Source organism: Borostomias antarcticus (assembly GCF_949987555.1).
Source record: "Borostomias antarcticus genome assembly, chromosome: 29".
NCBI lineage: Eukaryota > Metazoa > Chordata > Actinopteri > Stomiiformes > Stomiidae > Borostomias > Borostomias antarcticus.
The window spans coordinates 394,859-400,858 of record NC_140262.1 but is presented as its reverse complement, the minus strand read 5'-3'; the positions used below and the strand labels follow the sequence as shown (position 1 = coordinate 400,858).

General features: G+C 40.9%; 1 protein-coding gene across 1 annotated transcript in view; it reads left to right on the top strand.

Moving 5' to 3' along the window:
• The window catches only part of stxbp4 (syntaxin binding protein 4), a gene marked incomplete at both ends in the record, with an annotated part of 53,250 nt that overhangs the window by 23,079 nt on the left and 24,171 nt on the right, over positions 1–6,000 (top strand). The window lies entirely within an intron of this gene.

The window sequence follows — 6,000 nt, the reverse complement described above, 5'->3', positions numbered from 1 at the left end:
CAGTCAGTCAGTCTCATTCAGGCAGTCAGTCTCATTCAGTCAGTCAGTCAGTCAGTCTCATTCATTCAGTCAGTCAGTCTCATTCATTCAGTCAGTCAGTCTCATTCATTCAGTCAGTCAGTCAGTCAGTCTCATTCAGGCAGTCAGTCAGTCAGTCTCATTCAGTCAGTCAGTCAGTCAGTCTCATTCAGGCAGTCAGTCAGTCAGTCTCATTCAGGCAGTCAGTCAGTCAGTCTCATTCAGGCAGTCAGTCAGTCAGTCTCATTCAGGCAGTCAGTCAGTCAGTCTCATTCAGGCAGTCAGTCAGTCAGTCTCATTCAGGCAGTCAGTCAGTCAGTCTCATTCAGTCAGTCAGTCAGTCAGTCAGTCTCATTCAGGCAGTCAGTCAGTCAGTCTCATTCATTCAGTCAGTCAGTCTCATTCAGGCAGTCAGTCAGTCAGTCTCATTCAGTCAGTCAGTCAGTCAGTCAGTCTCATTCAGGCAGTCAGTCAGTCAGTCTCATTCAGGCAGTCAGTCAGTCTCATTCAGGCAGTCAGCCAATCATCAATTAAGTTGATCAGGGAGTTCAGTTAATAAGTAAATGAGTCAGTGAGCAAAAAAGTCAGGTCAGTCACCCAATCATGTCAGTTACAGTCAGTGTGAAGGCTGGATGTAAGCCTTGTGTATCGTTCCAAGTGGCTTGCGTGCTTTCTCTAGAGGGAAAACAATGAGAGCCAACATTAGTTAATTCATACAAAAACATGTAAGCAGCTCGTGTTGCCTGTTTGGCACAAAGCATGTTTCCATCTGAAAACAAGGCAGTGTCCTGACATTTTGTGCTACTTTTCAGAAGGACCTATCCACATCATGTTTGCAACTTACACACATTTCAAAGGCAGAAATTTGGACATTGAAAGTAACTAATTAATACAAAAGTTAGTTGCTTTTATGTAATAGATCACCTGAGTTTTAAGGTTGTATACATTTTATGGTGATATCTACATGTTAAATATTTTACCCCATTTCCATTCATACTTTGGTCAACCTTTTCATGTGTTGATATCAGTATATCACCATAAAACTCAGAGGTGATCTATTACTTCAAAACAACTAACCTTTGCTTTACAAATTATTCCCATATTACTGCCTTGGGGACTATTTGAATAATGCCTCATTTGCATTTTGTGTGTGTTTAATCTGAATAATCAACTCTGTGATTTCCATGGTGATATCTACAAGTTGAAAGGCACACAGGACCAGAGATTTAAGTTAGGATTCAGAAATGTGAAATAGGCTGGAAAAAATCTCCCAAAATGTTGCAAACAATGGCCTACCCCTATGTTTTCTTACATTGGTAGAGGATAAAACCAATGAGATTATAGACCTTGGCTTTGTCTTTGAAAGGATGAATGAGCTATGTAGCTAAGTCGTTCTTTTAGACGAGGAAGAAGGTCTATTTGTTAGAACACCTGCTCATTTGGCGAAGAGTGGGCACATTGCTTGGCAAGGTTGACTAAGAGAGTGGCCCTTCTAACGTTACTTTGTGAAGCTAAGGCTGTTGCTATCGATTCACCTGCTAATGTTGGCTACCAGTGATGGGATTTACTTAAGTAGAAATACTTCGTTACTGTACTTAAGTACAAAATGCCATTACTTTGTACTTTTAAGAAGTTTTTTTTTTTCTGACAACTTTTTACTTTTACTCCCTACATTTAAAACAAAAATATCGTACTTTCTACTCCCTACATTTTTAAAAAGGGCTCGTTACTTTGACATATATATATATTTTTTTTTTTTCAGTATCTTTGCGTAAATCATGTAATCCGCATTTGATTTATCAGCCTGGCTGCCGCTAAAATTTCAAAACGCGCATGTAGCCTACGGCACGCAAGTCGACAGTGCCAGCAGTCAGTCAGTAACTTAGGGACCTAAGTAGTGTGACTGTGACACATCAGAGCGGGTTGAAGTGGAAGTCAGTGTTAGCTTGCTGCGATCAGATCAATCCATCACACCATGGACAATGGCGAAGAACCAGAGCAGGCTGAGCCTGAAAGAGCAGAACCTCAGTTACCTCACCCATGGCCGTATCTTAGTGATCTTTTCGGGTTTGTAGGGGAAAAAAAACAATCATGGCGAATGGTGTGCTTGCTGTGCAAGCCAAAACGGCATGAGGTGCTTGCCTTCAAGAATTCTCCATCGAATCTCAGGAAACACATCGAGGTAAGTTTTAACTAGCTAGCTTGCTAGCTATTATTAGCTTAGCTAAGATATATGTTGTAACAAAACAGCTTACGTAACGTTAGTTAAAAGTATAGGCTTAGTAGTGTACTAGCATGTTGCTCAGTCAAACGGATACTACGCAATGTTTGTGTGGCTAGATATGCTAAAACGATGATGGCCTGCTAACGTTAGTGCCGTAGTGGTAGTGCTAATTTTGTTGCTGATGACGTTAGCCCGCGTCTAGCTAGCGTGGCTAGCATGATCGGCTAAGACTTGTTCACCAGAATCACCACTCGTTTCACGGGCTGGCTACATGGTGATGTTTTCGCAAAACTAAGCTAACGTTACCGTTAGTTTAGCGGGCTCGCTCAAGCCTAACCAATGCCATCCATTGTTTGCTAGCTAGCTAGCTAGCTAGATTGCTACGGGGATCTCTTCATACAGTCTAGACGTTGCTAAAAAGCAAAGAGCACCGCTCTGCGTTGTTGCAGAATAACGTTAGCTAGGTCTAGCCAGTAGCCAACATTAGCAGGTGAATCGATAGCAACAGCCTTAGCTTCACAAAGTAACGTTAGAAGGGCCACTCTCTTAGTCAACCTTGCCAAGCAATGTGCCCACTCTTCGCCAAATGAGCAGGTGTTCTAACAAATAGACCTTCTTCCTCGTCTAAAAGAACGACTTAGCTACATAGCTCATTCATCCTTTCAAAGACAAAGCCAAGGTCTATAATCTCATTGGTTTTATCCTCTACCAATGTAAGAAAACATAGGGGTAGGCCATTGTTTGCAACATTTTGGGAGATTTTTTCCAGCCTATTTCACATTTCTGAATCCTAACTTAAATCTCTGGTCCTGTGTGCCTTTCAACTTGTAGATATCACCATGGAAATCACAGAGTTGATTATTCAGATTAAACACACACAAAATGCAAATGAGGCATTATTCAAATAGTCCCCAAGGCAGTAATATGGGAATAATTTGTAAAGCAAAGGTTAGTTGTTTTGAAGTAATAGATCACCTCTGAGTTTTATGGTGATATACTGATATCAACACATGAAAAGGTTGACCAAAGTATGAATGGAAATGGGGTAAAATATTTAACATGTAGATATCACCATAAAATGTATACAACCTTAAAACTCAGGTGATCTATTACATAAAAGCAACTAACTTTTGTATTAATTAGTTACTTTCAATGTCCAAATTTCTGCCTTTGAAATGTGTGTAAGTTGCAAACATGATGTGGATAGGTCCTTCTGAAAAGTAGCACAAAATGTCAGGACACTGCCTTGTTTTCAGATGGAAACATGCTTTGTGCCAAACAGGCAACACGAGCTGCTTACATGTTTTTGTATGAATTAACTAATGTTGGCTCTCATTGTTTTCCCTCTAGAGAAAGCACGCAAGCCACTTGGAACGATACACAAGGCTTACATCCAGCCTTCACACTGACTGTAACTGACATGATTGGGTGACTGACCTGACTTTTTTGCTCACTGACTCATTTACTTATTAACTGAACTCCCTGATCAACTTAATTGATGATTGGCTGACTGCCTGAATGAGACTGACTGACTGCCTGAATGAGACTGACTGACTGACTGCCTGAATGAGACTGACTGACTGACTGACTGACTGAATGAGACTGACTGACTGACTGCCTGAATGAGACTGACTGACTGAATGAATGAGACTGACTGACTGACTGCCTGAATGAGACTGACTGACTGACTGACTGACTGAATGAGACTGACTGACTGACTGCCTGAATGAGACTGACTGACTGACTGCCTGAATGAGACTGACTGACTGACTGCCTGAATGAGACTGACTGACTGACTGCCTGAATGAGACTGACTGACTGACTGCCTGAATGAGACTGACTGACTGACTGCCTGAATGAGACTGACTGACTGACTGACTGAATGAGACTGACTGACTGACTGCCTGAATGAGACTGACTGACTGACTGACTGAATGAATGAGACTGACTGACTGAATGAATGAGACTGACTGACTGAATGAATGAGACTGACTGACTGACTGACTGAATGAGACTGACTGCCTGAATGAGACTGACTGACTGACTGAATGAGACTGACTGACTGACTGACTGACTGACTGCCTGAATGAGACTGACTGACTGACTGCCTGAATGAGACTGACTGACTGACTGCCTGAATGAGACACAATGACTGCCTGAATGAGACTGACTGACTGACGGACGGACTCACTTACTTAGTAACTGAACGTGCTGATTGATCTTATCCTTACCGGACCTCCCTCTCTCATGGTAATTTGTTATTGTTTTAGTTTGTCTTATGACATTCACCTCCAACTTAAACACACACATACGTGCATTATGAGGAGATGCAGTAGAGTTCTATACTGTTGTGTAAATGAGGAGATGCAGTAGAGTTCTATACTGTTGTGTAAATGAGGAGATGCAGTAGAGTTCTATACTGTTGTGTAAAAAAGGAGATGCAGTAGAGTTCTATAATGTTGTGTAAATGAGGAGATGCAGTAGAGTTCTATACTGTTGTGTAATTGAGGAGATGCAGTAGAGTTCTATACTGTTGTGTAAATGAGGAGATGCAGTAGAGTTCTATACTGTTGTGTAATTGAGGAGATGCAGTAGAGTTCTACACTGTTGTGTAAATGAGGAGATGCAGTAGAGTTCTATTGCACGGTTGTGTAAATTAGGAGACGCAGTATACTTTTAAAGTAATTGAGTACTTCAACTTGATTCATTGGCAGTTTAAGTTTTATGTGCACGACATGCATATGTGCCTTTATATTTGGTTATTTAATTAAAATGGGACAGTAAGTATTTAATTTGCACAGTGGGCAGTTTAAATTCATTTGCGTTCAATGGGACGATGCACTTTGTTACAGATAAAAATCTTTGCCACTCAATGCTCACGCCATGAGAATAACAAAAAGCACTACTGTAACCTTCAAGAAGAAATTGTACTATTAAAAATGTTGATTAAATGTTGATTAAAAGATGGGCCTATGAGTATGATTTCATCCCGGTTAAGATAATCCTGAACTCATCCAGTACACAGAAGTGTGATGTGTGAATAACAAATGGATCTAATGCTACTAACATTATAGTGAAGTACACTACCATCTTGTCTGGTAGGTCTTCTTGAACAGAACTGGCAATATTGATCTTAACAGCACAAAGGTAACCAATTTAGAATTGTGATCTTTGGATCGCGAAAAACTACTTTTTACTTTGTATTATACTTTAAAGTACATTTCAGAGTCTGTACTTTCACTTTCACTTGAGTAGATATTTGGATCAGTACTTATTACTTTTACTCAAGTCAGTTTTTACATGGGTATCTTTACTTCTACTCAAGTAAACATTCCGTGTACTTTTCCCATCACTGTTGGCTACTGGCTAGACCTAGCTAACGTTATTCTGCAACAACGCAGAGCGGTGCTCTTTGCTTTTTAGCAACGTCTAGACTGTATGAAGAGATCCCCGTAGCAATCTAGCTAGCTAGCTAGCTAGCAAACAATGGATGGCATTGGTTAGGCTTGAGCGAGCCCGCTAAACTAACGGTAACGTTAGCTTAGTTTTGCGAAAACATCACCATGTAGCCAGCCCGTGAAACGAGTGGTGATTCTGGTGAACAAGTCTTAGCCGATCATGCTAGCCACGCTAGCTAGACGCGGGCTAACGTCATCAGCAACAAAATTAGCACTACCACTACGGCACTAACGTTAGCAGGCCATCATCGTTTTAGCATATCTAGCCACACAAACATTGCGTAGTATCCGTTTGACTGA